This window comes from Sinocyclocheilus rhinocerous, unplaced genomic scaffold, assembly GCF_001515625.1.
Source record: "Sinocyclocheilus rhinocerous isolate Xijiao unplaced genomic scaffold, SAMN03320098_v1.1 scaffold2213, whole genome shotgun sequence".
NCBI lineage: Eukaryota > Metazoa > Chordata > Actinopteri > Cypriniformes > Cyprinidae > Sinocyclocheilus > Sinocyclocheilus rhinocerous.
The window spans coordinates 459,338-479,636 of NW_015634046.1; the positions used below are offsets into that span (position 1 = coordinate 459,338).

The following is a 20,299-nucleotide window of genomic DNA, read 5'->3' on the forward strand; positions in this document are numbered from 1 at the left end:
AGAAAGATATCCGAATTCAAGCTTTATGTATAAAACAACAAAAAATATCCATCAACAAGGCAAGAAATATAAACTTAAAGTTTACAGCTCTATTTTTTGTGTGTGTGTAATTCACTTCAGTTTAACAAGCAATAGAGGTAAGACAAGTCATGTTGTTTTAGTTCAATGTTGCTTTAACGTTTATTCTCATAACCTGGCAGATGTTTTGAGTAAAGGAATAATCTTATAAAATTTTAATTCATTTGTCTGAAGCAATTGATTTAAATCTTCTAAACGTTCTACAAACTGAGTAACAAAATCCATAATAAGGTGTCAGTGTCGGCTATTGTCTGTTATGTTGCACATTATAGGCTACACTTTTATCATAAAGCCAGTTTTAACTATCATTTGTGTTTTATTCCTCTGTTGTTCTTTTATCATTATTCAGTGCAAAAAGTTATTTTTTTCATATGCATGATTTCATAATTATGTTGAATTATATGTTGTCATGATCTCTTGAGGATGTCAGAACATTGATCCTGTTGATCCTGGAGATAAATGTAGAAATGCCCTATATAACAATGACATATGCAGCGGTAAGTCTGTTATAAATTAAGTCTAGATTTATAAACTGCTTTTCAGTAGTTGTTTCAGTTACCTGTTTCACACCCATCAAGATTAGATTTCAGAATCAAAATATATATAGTACAACATGTGAACTGACAATGCATTTCTTTGCTCTAGTAAAAAATCACTAGGTTGGGTAATGTTAGGCCTGTAACATGGAATGTACTTGCTTTGAAAAGTATGCTGACTAATTAATTCATGATAAGTTGACACCGTTTAGTGGTTTAAATTAAGTTATTCAAAGCATGACAAAATCAACATGACTGGACTGTCATTAATACGTGAACTGATGAACATGCATCAATCATTTTGACATTACAATGTTTCTTGTTTTATAAAAAACCAACATACATTAGAGTATATTAATCTTTAAAATGTCTTCACTTATTGCTCAATTTCAATAAAATTCATTTATTATTTTCTTCCTGTGTTGAAGGGAAAACAGGAGGCAGATACATTCTGTATTTAAATGGGAAAGAATGGATGTGTGTGACATGCGTTGATGGAAGACCAACCGCCGTTACACCAATGTCACACACCACAACTCACAATTGGACTAACAGTTTCACATCACATACGACAACACCTGAGCAAACTGCAAGTTTCACAACACGTCCAACAACTTCCGAGACGACTACCAGTTTCACATTACATACGACAACTCCTAAGCCAACTACAACTTTCACATCACATTTGACAACTCACAAGCCAGCTACAACTTTAACATCACATACGACAACTTCCGAGCCAACTATCAGTTTCACATCACATACGACAACTACTGAGCCAGCTACAAGTTTCATATTAAAAACAACTACTCTCGAGCCAACTACTAGTTTCACATCACATTTGACAATTCCCAAGCCAGCTACAACTTTAACATCACATATGACAACTTCTGAGCCAACTACCAGTTTCACATCACATACGATAACTACTGAGCCAGCTACAAGTTTCATATTAAAAACTGCAACTCTCAAGCCAACTACAACTTTCACATCACATACGACAACTCCCAAGCCAACTACAAGTTTAACATCACATATGTCAGCTCCCAAGCCAGCTACCAGTTCCACATCACATACAGCTGCTGAGCCATCTACCAGTTTCACATCACATACGACAACTCCTGAGCAAACCACAAGTTTCATATTAAAAACAACTACTCTCGAGCAAACTACTAGTTTCATATCACATATGCCAACTCCTGAGTCATCTACCAGTTTCACATCACACGCAACAACGACAGCTCCCAATCAAAATACCAGTTTCACATCACATACGACAACTCCCGAGATAACTACCAATTTCACATCACATACAACAACTCACAATCCAATTACAAGTTTCACATCACATACATCTTCCAAGCTAAACAATGAGTTTCACATCACATACGAGAACTCGTAACCCAACTACAAGTTTCACATCACATATGTCAACTCCCGAGCAAACTACAAGTTTCACATTACATACAACAGCTCCCAATCCAAATACCAGTTTTACATCACATACGACAACTCCAGAGACAACTACAACTTTCACATCACATTTGACAACTCCCGAGCCAGCTACAACTTTAACATCACATACGACAACATCCGAGCCAACTATCAGTTTCACATCACATACGACAACTACTGAGCCAGCTACAAGTTTCATATTAAAAACAACTACTCTCGAGCAAACTACTAGTTTCACATCACATATGCCAACTCCTGAGTCATCTACCAGTTTCACATCACACGCAACAACTCACAATCCAACTACGAGTTCAAAGTCACATCCAACTCCTGAGCCAATTACCAGTTTTACATCACATTCGACAACTGACAATCCAACTACCACTTTCACATCACATACGACAACTCCTGAGCAAACCACAAGTTTTACATCACATACGACAGCTCCCAATCAAAATACCAGTTTCACATCACATACGACAACTCCCGAGATAACTACCAATTTCACATCACATACAACAACTCACAATCCAATTACAAGTTTCACATCACATACATCTTCCAAGCTAAACAATGAGTTTCACATCACATACGAGAACTCGTAACCCAACTACAAGTTTCACATCACATATGTCAACTCCAGAGCAAACTACAAGTTTCACATTACATACAACAGCTCCCAATCCAAATACCAGTTTTACATCACATACGACAACTCCAGAGACAACTACAACTTTCACATCACATTTGACAACTCCCGAGCCAGCTACAACTTTAACATCACATACGACAACATCCGAGCCAACTATCAGTTTCACATCACATACGACAACTACTGAGCCAGCTACAAGTTTCATATTAAAAACAACTACTCTCGAGCAAACTACTAGTTTCACATCACATATGCCAACTCCTGAGTCATCTACCAGTTTCACATCACACGCAACAACTCACAATCCAACTACGAGTTCAAAGTCACATCCAACTCCTGAGCCAATTACCAGTTTTACATCACATTCGACAACTGACAATCCAACTACCACTTTCACATCACATACGACAACTCCTGAGCAAACCACAAGTTTTACATCACAAACAAAAAATCACAATCCAAATACAAGTTTCACGTCACATATGACAAGTCACAATGCAACTACAAATTTCCCATCTCATACAACATCTTCTGAGCCAACTACGAGTTTCACATCACATACGACAACTCCCAAGCCAAATACTAGTTTCCCATCACATACGTCAACTGACCATCCAACTACCATTATCTCATCACATACGGCAACTCCTGAGCAAACTACAAGTTTTACATCACATACATCAACTCCTGAGCCAACAACAAGTTTCACATTACATACGACAGCTCCCAATCAAAATACCAGTTTCACATCACATACAACAACTCACAATCCAATTACAAGTTTCACATCACATATGACAGCGCCCAATAAAAATACCAGTTTCACATCACATACAACAACTCACAATCCAATTACAAGTTTCACATCACATATGACAGCGCCCAATAAAAATACCAGTTTCACATCACATACGACAACTCACGAGACAACTACAACTTTCACATCACATTTGACAACTCCCGAGCCAGCTACAACTTTAACATCACATACAACAACATCCGAGCCAACTATCAGTTTCACATCACATACGACAACTACTGAGCCAGCTACAAGTTTCATATTAAAAACAACTACTCTCGAGCAAACTACTAGTTTCACATCACGTTTGACAATTCTCAAGCCAGCTACAACTTTAACATCACATATGACAACTTCTGAGCCAACTACCAGTTTCACATCCCATACGACAACTACTGAGCCAGCTACAAGTTTCATATTAAAAACAACAACTTTCGAGCCAACTAATAGTTTCACATCACGTTTGACAATTCCCAAGCCAGCTTCAAATTTAACATCACATATGACACCTTCTGAGCCAACTACCAGTTTCACATCACATACGGCAACTACTGAGCCAGCTACAAGTTTCATATTAAAAACTGCAACTCTCAAGCGAACTACAACTTTCACATCACATACGACAACTCCCAAGCCAACTACCAGTTCCACATCACATACAACTGCTGAGCCATCTACCAGTTTCACATCACATATGACAACTCCAGAGCCAACTACAAGTTTCACATCAAGTACAACAATTCCTGAGGCAACTTCAAGTTTCAAATCACATACGACAACTGCAGAGACAACTAGAGGTTTCACATCACATACGACAACTGACAATCTAACTACCACTTTCACATTACATACAAAAAATCATAATCTAACTACAAGTTTCACATCACATACGTCAACTCCCATGCCAACTAAAAGTTTCACATCACATACGACAGCTCCCAATCCAACTACCAGTTTCACATCACATACGACAAATCTCGAGCAAACTTCCAGTTTAACATCACATATGCCAACTGCTGAGTCATCTACCAATTTCACATCACTTACAACTTCAAAGTCAACTGCCAGTTTAACATCACACGCAACAACTCACAATCCAACTACGAGTTCAAAGTCACATCCAACTCCTGAGCCAATTACCAGTTTTACATCACATTCGACAACTGACAATCCAACTACCACTTTCACATCACATACGAAAACTCCTGAGCAAACCAAAAGTTTTACATCACAAACAAAAAATCACAATCCAAATACAAGTTTCACGTCACACACAACAACTCACAATCCAACAACAAGTTTCAAGTCACATACGACAACTCATAAACCAACTACAAGTTTCACATCACATACAACAACTAACAATACAAATACAAGTTTACAGTCACATCCAACAACTCCCGAGCCAACTACCAGTTTCACATCACATACGACAACTCACGAGCCAACTACTAGTTTCACATCACATACAACAACTGACAATCCAACTACCACTTTCACATCATATATGACAACTCCTGAGCAAACCACAAGTTTCCCATCACACACAACAACTCACAATCCAACTACAAGTTTCAAGTCGCATGCGACAACTACAGAGACAGTTACCAGTTTCATATCAGATACAACAACTCACAATCCAAATACAAGTTTCACATCTTATACCACATCTTCCGAGCCAACTACAAGTTTCACATCACATACGACAAATAATAAACCAACAACAAGCTTCACATCACATACGTCAACTCCCGAGACAACTACCAGTATCACATCACATACAACAACTCACAATCCAACTACAACTTTGAAGTCACATACAACAACTCCAGAGCCAATTACCAGTTTCACATCACATTCGACAACTCCAGAGACAACTACAAGTCTCACATCACATACGACAACTCCAGAGCCAACAACAAGTTTCACATCACATACAACAACTGACAATCCAACTATCACTTTCACATCATATACGACAACTCCTGAGCAAACCACAAGTTTTACATCACACACAACAAATCACAATCCAAATACAAGTTTCCCATCACACACAACAACTCACAATCCAAATACAAGTTTAAAGTCACATACAACAACTCCTGAACCAACTACCAGTTTCACATCACATACGACAACTTCCAAGCCAAATACAACTTTCCCATCACATACAACAACTCACAATCTGACTACAAGTTTCAAGTCACATATGACAACTCCTGAGCCAACAATAAGTTTCACATCACATACGACAACTCCCGAGCCAACTACTAGTTTCACATCACATACAACAACTCCCGAGACAACTTCCAGTTTCACATCACATTCAACAACTCATATTCCAACTACAGGTTTCAAGTCACGTATGACAACTCCCGAGACAACTACAATTTTAACATCAAGAACGACAACTGACAATCGAACTACTAGTTTCACACCACGTACGACAACTTCCAAACCAACTACAAGTTTGACATCACATACGATAACTCTCAAGCCAACTACAAGTATAACATCACATACGACAGCTCTCGAGCAAACCACAAGTTTAAAATCACATACGTCAACTCCTGAGTCAACTACAAGTTTCACATCACATACAACAATTCCCAAGCCAACTAGAAGTTTCACATCTTCCGAGCCAATTACAAGTTTAACATCACATTCGTCAACTCCCATGCCAACTACCAGTCCCACATCACATACAACTGATGAGCCATCTACCAATTTCACATCACATATGACAACTCCAGAGCCAACTACAAGTTTCACATCAAGTACAACAATTTCCGAGCCAACTACCACTTTCACATCAAATACATCAACTCCTAAGCAAACTTCCAGTTTCACATCACATACATCAACTCCCGAGCCAACTTCCAGTTTCAAATCACATACGGCAACTGCAGAGACAGCTAGAGGTTTAACATCACATACAGCATCTCACAATCTGACTACAAGTTTCACATCACAGACGGCTCCCAATCCAAATACCAGTTTCACACCACATACGACAACTCCTGAGACAACTACCAGTTTCACATCACATATGTCAAATCCTGAGCCAACTATAAGATTCACATCACATACGACAGCTCCCAATCCAAATACCAGTTTCACATCGCATACGACAAATCCCGAGACAACTACCAGTTTCACATCACATACAACAACTCACAATCCAACTACAAGTTTCACATCACATACAACAACTCCCGAGACAACTACCAGTTTCACATCACATACAACAACTCCTGAGCCAACTACTAGTTTCCCATCACATACAACAACTCATATTCCAACTACAACTTTCAAGTCACATATGACAACTCCCGAGCCGACTACTATTTTCACATCAAGTATGATAACTTCCAAACCAACTACAAGTTTTACATCACATACAACAAATCACAATCCAACTACAAGTTTCACATCACATACGACAGCTCCCAATCCAAATACCAGTTTCACATCACATACGACAGCTCCCAATCCAAATACCAGTTTCACATCACATACGACAGCTCCCAATCCAAATACCAGTTTCACATCACATACGACAGCTCCCAATCCAAATACCAGTTTCACATCACATACGACAGCTCCCAATCCAAATACCAGTTTCACATCACATACGACAGCTCCCAATCCAAATACCAGTTTCACATCACATACGACAGCTCCCAATCCAAATACCAGTTTCACATCACATACGACAGCTCCCAATCCAAATACCAGTTTCACATCACATACGACAGCTCCCAATCCAAATACCAGTTTCACATCACATACGACAGCTCCCAATCCAAATACCAGTTTCACATCACATACGACAGCTCCCAATCCAAATACCAGTTTCACATCACATACGACAGCTCCCAATCCAAATACCAGTTTCACATCACATACGACAGCTCCCAATCCAAATACCAGTTTCACATCACATACGACAGCTCCCAATCCAAATACCAGTTTCACATCACATACGACAGCTCCCAATCCAAATACCAGTTTCACATCACATACGACAGCTCCCAATCCAAATACCAGTTTCACATCACATACGACAGCTCCCAATCCAAATACCAGTTTCACATCACATACGACAGCTCCCAATCCAAATACCAGTTTCACATCACATACGACAGCTCCCAATCCAAATACCAGTTTCACATCACATACGACAGCTCCCAATCCAAATACCAGTTTCACATCACATACGACAGCTCCCAATCCAAATACCAGTTTCACATCACATACGACAGCTCCCAATCCAAATACCAGTTTCACATCACATACGACAGCTCCCAATCCAAATACCAGTTTCACATCACATACGACAGCTCCCAATCCAAATACCAGTTTCACATCACATACGACAGCTCCCAATCCAAATACCAGTTTCACATCACATACGACAGCTCCCAATCCAAATACCAGTTTCACATCACATACGACAGCTCCCAATCCAAATACCAGTTTCACATCACATACGACAGCTCCCAATCCAAATACCAGTTTCACATCACATACGACAGCTCCCAATCCAAATACCAGTTTCACATCACATACGACAGCTCCCAATCCAAATACCAGTTTCACATCACATACGACAGCTCCCAATCCAAATACCAGTTTCACATCACATACGACAGCTCCCAATCCAAATACCAGTTTCACATCACATACGACAGCTCCCAATCCAAATACCAGTTTCACATCACATACGACAGCTCCCAATCCAAATACCAGTTTCACATCACATACGACAGCTCCCAATCCAAATACCAGTTTCACATCACATACGACAGCTCCCAATCCAAATACCAGTTTCACATCACATACGACAGCTCCCAATCCAAATACCAGTTTCACATCACATACGACAGCTCCCAATCCAAATACCAGTTTCACATCACATACGACAGCTCCCAATCCAAATACCAGTTTCACATCACATACGACAGCTCCCAATCCAAATACCAGTTTCACATCACATACGACAGCTCCCAATCCAAATACCAGTTTCACATCACATACGACAGCTCCCAATCCAAATACCAGTTTCACATCACATACGACAGCTCCCAATCCAAATACCAGTTTCACATCACATACGACAGCTCCCAATCCAAATACCAGTTTCACATCACATACGACAGCTCCCAATCCAAATACCAGTTTCACATCACATACGACAGCTCCCAATCCAAATACCAGTTTCACATCACATACGACAGCTCCCAATCCAAATACCAGTTTCACATCACATACGACAGCTCCCAATCCAAATACCAGTTTCACATCACATACGACAGCTCCCAATCCAAATACCAGTTTCACATCACATACGACAGCTCCCAATCCAAATACCAGTTTCACATCACATACGACAGCTCCCAATCCAAATACCAGTTTCACATCACATACGACAGCTCCCAATCCAAATACCAGTTTCACATCACATACGACAGCTCCCAATCCAAATACCAGTTTCACATCACATACGACAGCTCCCAATCCAAATACCAGTTTCACATCACATACGACAACTCCCGAGACAACTACCAGTTTCACATCACATATGACAACTTCCAAACCAACTACAAGTTTTACATCCCATACGACAAATCCCTAGACAACTACCGGTTTCACATCACATACGACAGCTCCCAATCCAAATACCAGTTTCACATCACATACGACAACTCTCAAGCAAACTACAAGTTTAACATCACAAATGTCAACTCCTGAGTCATCTACCAGTTTCACATCACATACGACAACTTCAGAGCCAACTACAAGTTTAATATCACATACGACAACTGACAATCCAACTACAAGTTTCACATCACATAAGTCAACTGAGCCAACTACAAGTTTCACATCACATATGACAACTCTCAAGCAAACTACCAGTTTAACATCACGCACAATAAAAATACCAGTTTCACATCACATACAACAACCCACAATCCAAATACCAGTTTCACATCACATACAACAACTCCCGAGACAACTACCAGTTTCACATCACATACAACAACTCACAATCCAAATACCAGTTTCACATCACATACAACAACTCCCGAGACAACTACCAGTTTCACATCACATACAACAACTCACAATCCAAATACCAGTTTCACATCACATACAACAACTCCCGAGACAACTACCAGTTTCACATCACATACAACAACTCACAATCCAAATACCAGTTTCACATCACATACAACAACTCCCGAGACAACTACCAGTTTCACATCACATACAACAACTCACAATCCAAATACCAGTTTCACATCACATACAACAACTCCCGAGACAACTACCAGTTTCACATCACATACAACAACTCACAATCCAAATACCAGTTTCACATCACATACAACAACTCCCGAGACAACTACCAGTTTCACATCACATACAACAACTCACAATCCAAATACCAGTTTCACATCACATACAACAACTCCCGAGACAACTACCAGTTTCACATCACATACAACAACTCACAATCCAAATACCAGTTTCACATCACATACAACAACTCCCGAGACAACTACCAGTTTCACATCACATACAACAACTCACAATCCAAATACCAGTTTCACATCACATACAACAACTCCCGAGACAACTACCAGTTTCACATCACATACAACAACTCACAATCCAAATACCAGTTTCACATCACATACAACAACTCCCGAGACAACTACCAGTTTCACATCACATACAACAACTCACAATCCAAATACCAGTTTCACATCACATACAACAACTCCCGAGACAACTACCAGTTTCACATCACATACAACAACTCACAATCCAAATACCAGTTTCACATCACATACAACAACTCCCGAGACAACTACCAGTTTCACATCACATACAACAACTCACAATCCAAATACCAGTTTCACATCACATACAACAACTCCCGAGACAACTACCAGTTTCACATCACATACAACAACTCACAATCCAAATACCAGTTTCACATCACATACAACAACTCCCGAGACAACTACCAGTTTCACATCACATACAACAACTCACAATCCAAATACCAGTTTCACATCACATACAACAACTCCCGAGACAACTACCAGTTTCACATCACATACAACAACTCACAATCCAAATACCAGTTTCACATCACATACAACAACTCCCGAGACAACTACCAGTTTCACATCACATACAACAACTCACAATCCAAATACCAGTTTCACATCACATACAACAACTCCCGAGACAACTACCAGTTTCACATCACATACAACAACTCACAATCCAAATACCAGTTTCACATCACATACAACAACTCCCGAGACAACTACCAGTTTCACATCACATACAACAACTCACAATCCAAATACCAGTTTCACATCACATACAACAACTCCCGAGACAACTACCAGTTTCACATCACATACAACAACTCACAATCCAAATACCAGTTTCACATCACATACAACAACTCCCGAGACAACTACCAGTTTCACATCACATACAACAACTCACAATCCAAATACCAGTTTCACATCACATACAACAACTCCCGAGACAACTACCAGTTTCACATCACATACAACAACTCACAATCCAAATACCAGTTTCACATCACATACAACAACTCCCGAGACAACTACCAGTTTCACATCACATACAACAACTCACAATCCAAATACCAGTTTCACATCACATACAACAACTCCCGAGACAACTACCAGTTTCACATCACATACAACAACTCACAATCCAAATACCAGTTTCACATCACATACAACAACTCCCGAGACAACTACCAGTTTCACATCACATACAACAACTCACAATCCAAATACCAGTTTCACATCACATACAACAACTCCCGAGACAACTACCAGTTTCACATCACATACAACAACTCACAATCCAAATACCAGTTTCACATCACATACAACAACTCCCGAGACAACTACCAGTTTCACATCACATACAACAACTCACAATCCAAATACCAGTTTCACATCACATACAACAACTCCCGAGACAACTACCAGTTTCACATCACATACAACAACTCACAATCCAAATACCAGTTTCACATCACATACAACAACTCCCGAGACAACTACCAGTTTCACATCACATACAACAACTCACAATCCAAATACCAGTTTCACATCACATACAACAACTCCCGAGACAACTACCAGTTTCACATCACATACAACAACTCACAATCCAAATACCAGTTTCACATCACATACAACAACTCCCGAGACAACTACCAGTTTCACATCACATACAACAACTCACAATCCAAATACCAGTTTCACATCACATACAACAACTCCCGAGACAACTACCAGTTTCACATCACATACAACAACTCACAATCCAAATACCAGTTTCACATCACATACAACAACTCCCGAGACAACTACCAGTTTCACATCACATACAACAACTCACAATCCAAATACCAGTTTCACATCACATACAACAACTCCCGAGACAACTACCAGTTTCACATCACATACAACAACTCCCGAGACAACTACCAGTTTTCCATCACATACGACAACTACCAGTTTCACATCACATACAACAACTTACAATCCAACAATTTTTACATCACATACGACATCTTCCGAGCCAGCTACGAATTTCACATCACATACGACACCTCTCAATCCAACTACAAGTTTCACATCACATAAGTCAACTGAGCCAACTACAAGTTTCACATCACATATGACAACTCTCAAGCAAACTACCAGTTTAACATCACATACGACAACTCCCAAGCCAACTACTAGTTTCACATCACATACGACAACTGACAATCCAGCTACCAGGTTCACATCAAATATGACAACTCTCAATCAAACTTCGAGTTTCACGACAACTGACAATCCAACTACCAGGTCCACATCACATACGACATCTCCCAATCAAACTTCGAGTTTCACATCACAATTGGTAACTCCAGAGCCAACTACAAGTTTAACATTACATACGTCAACCCCTGAGCCATCTACCACTTTTACATCACATACGTCAACTTCTATGCCAATTAACAATTTCCCAGCACATACAAAAACTCACAATCCGACTGTAAGTTTCAAGTCACATACGCCAACTCTCGAGCCAACTACCAGTTTCACATCACATACAACAACTGACAATCCAACTACCACTTTTACATCACGTATAACAAATCTTGAGCTAACTACAAGTTTCACATCACATACAACAAATCACAATCCAAATACAAGCTTAACATCACATATGACAACTCCAGAGACAACTACAAGCTTTACATTACATACGTCAACTCCTGAACCATATACCACTTTCACATCACATACATCAACTTCTGAGCCAAGTACGAATTTCCCATCACATACAACAACTCACAATCAAACTACAAGTTTCAAGTCACATACGACAACTCATAACAGAATTACAAGTTTCACATCACATACAACAAATCACAATACAAATACAAGTTTCAAGCCACATACGGCAATTTCCAAGCCAACTACCAGTTTCACGTCACATATGGCAACTTCTGAGCAAGCTACAAGTTTCACATCACATACGACAACTCACGAGCCAACTATAAGTTTCACATCACATACAACTCCTGAGCCAACTACTAATTTCACTTCACATACGACAACTGACAATCCAACTACAAGTTTCACATCACGTACGACAAATCTTGAGCTAAGTTTCACATCACATACAACTCCTGAGCCAACTACAAGTTTTACATCACAAACAACTCCTGAGCCAACTACAAGTTTCACATCACATACCACAACTCACAATCTATCTGCTAGTTTCACATCATATACGACAATTCCTGAGCCAACTACAAGTCTTACTTCACATACGGCGACTAAAAATCCAACTATAAGTTTCACATCAGAAACAACAACAACAACCGAGCCAACAAGAAGTTTATCATCATATACATCAACTTCTGAGCCAACTTCCAGTTTCACATCACATACAACAACAGCCGAGCCAACAAGTTTATCATCATATACATCAACTCCTGAGCCAACTACAAGTTTTACTTCACATACGACAACTGAGATCCCAACTACCAGTTTCACATCACATATGAAAACTCATCAGCCAACTACCAGTTTCACATCATATACAACATCTCACAATCCAGCTTCCCTTTTCACATTACATACGACAACCTACAATCTAGCTACAAGTTTGAAATCACATACAACAACACCCGAACCAACTAGAACTCACAATCCAGCAACAAGTTTCACATCACATATGACATCTCACAATTCATCTACCAGTTTCACATCACAAAAGACAATTTCCGAGCCAGCTACAAGTTTCACATCACATACAACAACTCCCAAGCCAACTATAAGTTTCACATCAACTCCTGAGCCAACAAGTTTCACTTCACATACCACAACTCCAGAGGCAACTAAAAGTTTTATATCACTTAAGACAACTCACAATCGAACTACCAGTTTGATGACATCTCATGTATATACTGATCCCTCAAAGGCATCGTAAGTGTGCAGTTACCAGTGGATATAAAGTCTAAAATCCATTACAGAATATCATGTGATTCAATCCATTTTACAGAAAAGCCTTGGATAATCTGGAATCTAAGATGGAAGAGATGGAAAAAAACAATAAAAGTAATGCAGCGATTGTCATGGGGGATGTTATTGGTCTTCTTCATGTACAAGCCAAGAACACAGAAACCAAAGACATCAACATATGCTACTCTTCAAATCATACCATGGTAAACTTGATAAAACCTGAACAAAGTTTTTTTTTTTTTTTTAATTTAGGATGAAGTCAATTAGTGTCGAAAGAGGTGAGTTTTCAGCTGTCGCTTGAAAAATGTAAAGGATTCAGCATTCCGGATAGGGGTCGGAAGATCATTCCACCAGCCAGGAATGGTGAACGAGAATGTTCTGGAAAGTTATTTTGAGCCTCTCTGTGATGGTACCACAAGGTGTCGCTCACTAGCGGATCTCAGATTTCTGGAGGGGATGTAGATTTGTAATAGTGAGTGGAAGTAGGCGGGTACTGAGCCTGTGGTTGTTCTATATGCAAGCATCAATGTCTTGAACTTGATGCGAGCCGCAACCGGTAGCCAGTGCAAGGAGATAAAGAGAGGTGTAACATGGGCTCTTTTGGGCTCGTTGAAGACCAGTCGTACCGCTGCATTCTAGTTATGTTGTGACAACATTAGGGGTTTACTCGGGAGCCCCAATCATCTCTAAGAAAATGCCAATGAAATGTGGCTAGTGGATTCTGCAGGCTGAGCCACTCCCTGTACATAAGGGTATAAAGAGGCGACTGGTCCATCCACTCATTCAGATTTTTGCTTCAGAGCCGAGTGGGTGAATGAATTTCAACTCCACAAAGCCAATTGTTACTGAGAGCTGGAAAGAGAAGAGACTGTTCTGGTTGGTTTTACGGTGCGTACAGTGGTGTCCCTGTCATCAGCGATTCCCCTGGGTGCTTCAACTGAAAGAGCAGTTTCTCTAAAAGAGCAAATCATGGACACTTTGCGTCTTTTTAAAGATGCCGCTCAGTCCGTCTCTTGGTTGCAGTCTTTACCTGTCTTCTGTCAATGGCCCAGTGTTAATTTCATCATCGTCTTCGTTAAGGAACATTTTTTCTGTGACTAAGACGAGACGTTGATGAGCTAAAACTAATATCTGATGATATAAACTATTACGAAATTTATGCCGCGTCTTCGTTAACAAGACGAGACGGGACTATAATGTTATTTGAGGACTACCGGACATTCAAAATACATCCTATAGGTTACTGTCTTGTCCTTCAAAATGTCCTTCAATCCCTGTCATTGGATTGCAATCGGATAAGTGGCGTTTGCATATCTAGTCTCAGTATGGCAGCCGCAGTGGATGGATAGACTACCAAAACGCAAACTAGCGATCTGAAACAATGGCCTCAGCACCCGAAGGGGTAGGGATAAGGTGACCAGAAGTCCCGTTTTTCCCCGGAGTCACAATTCGTTGTCGATTAACTTAAAGTTAGTGAAGGCGGGATAGGCGGAATCGCGCTGACAGAAGTTCTCTCGCACGCTCCACTTCTTCAGTTCTCATAAACAGTTCTCAGTGCTCAAATACACACACAGCAGTCCAAAGGTCTATCGAGTAGAGCAGTGGTTTTCAACCTGTGGGCCGACGGTATTGCAGGGGGGCCGCCAATTACTATTAAAATAAATAATAATATTGTTAATATATGTAAAAATGTATGTAAAAAAAGTCATAACATAATATCTTAATTTCATATATATAATTAAATAAAAAATAAATATTAAACTGTTACTTTGCTTCCACTATTCTTTTTGAGCAGTGGGGTTACCCGAGCCTGCTTGAATGCAGTGGGGAAGATGCCTGTGAGGAGAGATGTGTTGATGATGTGTGTGAGTGCTGGTAAGAGTGTAGGAGAGATTGCTTGGAGAAGCTGTGAGGGGATTGGGTCTAGAGGGCATGTTGTAGGATGGCTGGAGAGGAGAAGTTTCGATACTTCTGCCTCAGTCTGGCGACAGAAGGACAAGATGGGAGTTTTAGCAGTGGGTGTGGTTGGTCTGAGGTCCTGTGTGTGGGGGGCTGAGAATTGACTACTGATTGATCTGGTTTTGTCTGAACATACATTAATATTATACTTATTACAAACTGAGGTCATACTATCCTTTACTTTTAGTGACTTTAAAACACATTGCAATGGCATTCTAAGTAAACTTGAAGCGTGGTAATGGCACTATTAGTGTGTGATTTATAATCAATGTTGGAAACAGTTGTGCTGCTTCATATTTTTTGGGACCTGTGATACTTTCCTCAGGATTGTTTGATAAATAAAAAGTTAAAAAAGAACAGTGTTAATTCAAAATATAAATTTTGTGTTACAATATACACTACTATTATAAAGTTTGGAGTCAGTATTTTTTTTTTAAAGAAATTACTACTTTTATTCAGCAAGGATCTATTAAATGGGAAAAATGTTATATTAAAGACTTCAAAGAATCAAAGAAAAAAAGTATCACAGTTTCCAAAATATATTAAGCATATTAGAATGATTTCTGAAGGATCATGTGACACTGAAGACTGGAGTAATGGCTGATGAAAATTCAGCGCTGCATCACAGAAATGAATTTTATTTTAAAGTATATTAAAATAGGAATCCAATATTAGAAATTGCAATAATATTTCACAATATTACAGTTTTTTCTGTATTTTTGATCAAATTAATACAGCCTTGATGAGCACAAGAGACTCCAGTAAAAACATTTAAAAATCTCAAACTTTTGAAGGGCAGTGTATATTCGTATTTCTGCCACAATACTATGGTGCAGTTCGCATTACTATAGTAAATCCGCATAAAAGCATTCTAAGGGGCCATTCACACAAAACACATTTTTCCATTCCAATGCACTACTTCTCCATTGTTTTTATGGAAATGCACTAGACGGACATGTATGACTGTTGGACTCATGTCTTGTGTCTTTTGCAGTGTCTCGCATATTGAGTGTCACGTTAAGACGCCATGTCAGGTTAAAGGAATTTCAACTTTTACATGCAGCTCCTCTCATCAACGTCAGTTCCAAAACAGTGGACCAATCAGAAGACCCCAGAGGCGGGGCAAGCGTTGCAAGCTTTTGTTTACAGTTGTTTACTATTTTATTTGATGACAAGCACTCATAGTGGCTGTGCCCAGATACCCTGAATTATACAACTCTTCTTAAAGCGATTATCACAGTCTGATTCTTAAATAAGAGCCTTGAGAGAAATATCTCTCACTGAATATATGCATAACGTCTCAAAAGTGCATCTCACGATCCTTGCATTCTGTGCTGTGTTTTTAAATTTAAAAAAAACATTCCTGAGCACTGCGTCTAGCGTTTTTAAGCATTCTTGTATGGAAAGACTCTTGAAAGTTTCTAGTTTTGGACAAATGTTTCTGATCAATTATATTCACGCATACTTATATATGATTTATGATTGTTCTCTTGGTTTCTGATTTAGAATGAAACCAATATTCACACTGTTTTGAACAATTAAGTTTATGGAATAACTATGAGGGCAAAAATCTCCAACCTTACCGACAACATTGACATGTCCTTTACACATAACGATAAGGTAATGAAGGTTTTGTTGCAGAACTTATTTTGTTATAATCACCGGACAATGTGAAAGCAAAATGAAAATAAACGTGTTCTTTCAGAACGGTAATGTGTCCTGCGTTTCTTGGGATGGCAAAGGTAAATACATTTATGACTGTACTGATTTCATTCAACAAACCCAGTTCATTCAGGGTTGTTTATTTATGATCAATTTCATTCGTTGCTCTCTTTTCTTTGAAGGAGAACTTAATTGGACGACGTTCGGCTGTAAGACAGAAATCAACAACAACACCATAAAGTGCTCCTGCTCACATCTGACGTTCTTTGCAGTGCTGATGGTGAGAAGCTTCTCAGAGAAGAACTAACACTTTCATAACTCATGTTTCAATTAAGGATTCCACTAAATCAATACCATTCTTTTAGTCCCTGCTACATGCTAGTAAACTAGTAAAAGATGAAAAATTATAAGCATTTAAAATTTGCTAACAAGATCTGATTCTTGCTAACAAACAACAAATTCAGCTGATCTGTTTCGTTCTGTTTTCTCTGATCTTTCAGTTTTTGCCAGATGCAAACATCACAGCACAACATCTGGAATCACTGACTTTAATCTCTTCTATCGGCTGCGGCATCTCCATGTTTTTTATGGCCATCGCTTTATTCATGCATTTCCTGCTACGGTAGAGTATCTTAAAGTACATTTTATAGTTAGTGCTGTTTAGTAATCAGTAATCACTAATACTACACTAAGAAACAATCTTAACTTGCTAGTAAATTTCACATATAAATTTCAAAGCAAACATTAAATTAAACTTGAAATCAAAGCTCTAAAGTATTAAAGTTCAGGTTACAAGAACAGTTGTTTTTGTGTTTTAATAGGAAAGCCAAATCAAATCAGGCCACGAAGATCTTGATGAACATGTTTGTGGCTTTGTGTCTACTGAATGCCTCGTTTTTGTCAAACGAGAGCGTCGCTAACACACAAGACAACACTGCGTGCGTCTTCATAGCGCTGCTCCTGCATTACTCCATGCTGGCCTCATTCACCTGGTTCTTCATTCAAGCTCTTCATATGTACTTATGGCTCATCAGACAGAACGTCACCATCACAAACTACATGAGGAAGATCACCGTGTTGGGCTGGGGTGAGTTAGAGCAAGAGAACAACATTTATAGTGTTGCCTTTTGGTAATAAATCTGTTGAACACCAGCTAGTCAAAACATTACAATAAGGTCCACTTAGTTCATGCTTTAACTAACAATGAGCAATATATTTGTTACAGTATTTACTAATCTTTATTAATGATAATTAATACAAAAATACAACTGTTTGTTGTTAGTTCATCATAGCTCGAGTCCATTAGGTATAGGTGTGCGTTACACAATTTTAATGCACTTTAATGCTTTTAATGCAATAACTGAGTATATGTTGACTGTCTGTGTTTACAAACTATTATTAAATTGACACTATATATTTACTTTGGGCATTAAGAAGCAAACCGTGTATCTGAGAAAAACAGTTTCATTTACAGTACAACTATAACTTTTGTAGTTTCCTTGTGTTTTCAGTGTGTCCGGCTCCAATAGTCGTAGTTATCGTTTGTGTAGGAGGATATGAAGCAGTGATCCTAAACACAACATCTGGAAAAATCACACGAATGTAAGGTCACAAATTAATAAAATTATGAACGTCTACTAATTGTCTTCTAAATAATATTTCATTCTCTTTAATTACAGGTGCTGGATTACAAATCCTTACATTCACTACATAGTGAACATCGGCTACTACGCTTTAGTTTTCGTCTTCACGACAGGAGTCTTCATCATGATCGTCACTAAGGTCGTTCAGGCCAGAAACATAAGATCGACTGACGACAAGAGAAAGACGTTCAGAAAGCAGCTGATGATGGTGTTGAGTTTGTTCCTGCTCTTCGGTCTGACGTGGTCTGTGGCGTTCTTCAGTTATGGACCGATGCTCATTCCCTCATATTATATATTCACTAGGGGAAACTGTGTATTCTCACCAAAATCAAGCTCAAAGACATAAGTCACTTAACGAGAAGGAATTGCTAAAAGTGATGCATGCACATAAAATTATGACCTTAAAAAGGGAATGAAACATATGACTGAAAAATCATTACTGAAACTGTCTATAATTGTAGAAGGACTGAATATTAAATGACCTGATATAACTGATGTTCCATTTATTGAGCATTACAATCATCATTCTGTCCACTATGTGTGATTATGTGCGTGCAAGAGCAACTCAAACAACACTGACCCTCTTTTACTAAACAAATTCACATCTTCAGAATGAAAGTAATGTCCACACGCCTTTGCATTCATATATTTGCATGGTCATTTGATAAAGCAGCTTAATCAAATCCACACACATGGATATTGTACATATTGGGTATATAAGAAAACACAAAAATACAAAAACACTTGTCAGAATCAGCTTATGTTTTCTGCATTATTTACAGTTTTTTTCAATTGCTATCAAGCGTTTACCAATACTTAAAGTACTTTTTCTAAACTCTTAACAACACGCCTACATCACACAATTAGCCAAATAGTAATTTTCTGGCCAAAACCACATTTTGTTAAATAAATACAAACTCTAC

The 20,299-nt window shown here is 38.9% G+C and overlaps 1 pseudogene; it reads left to right on the top strand.

Moving 5' to 3' along the window:
* The first annotated feature begins 14,225 nt into the window (after positions 1 to 14,225).
* The window catches only part of LOC107745366 (adhesion G-protein coupled receptor G5-like), an 8,879-nt pseudogene continuing 2,805 nt past the window's right edge, over positions 14,226 to 20,299 (top strand).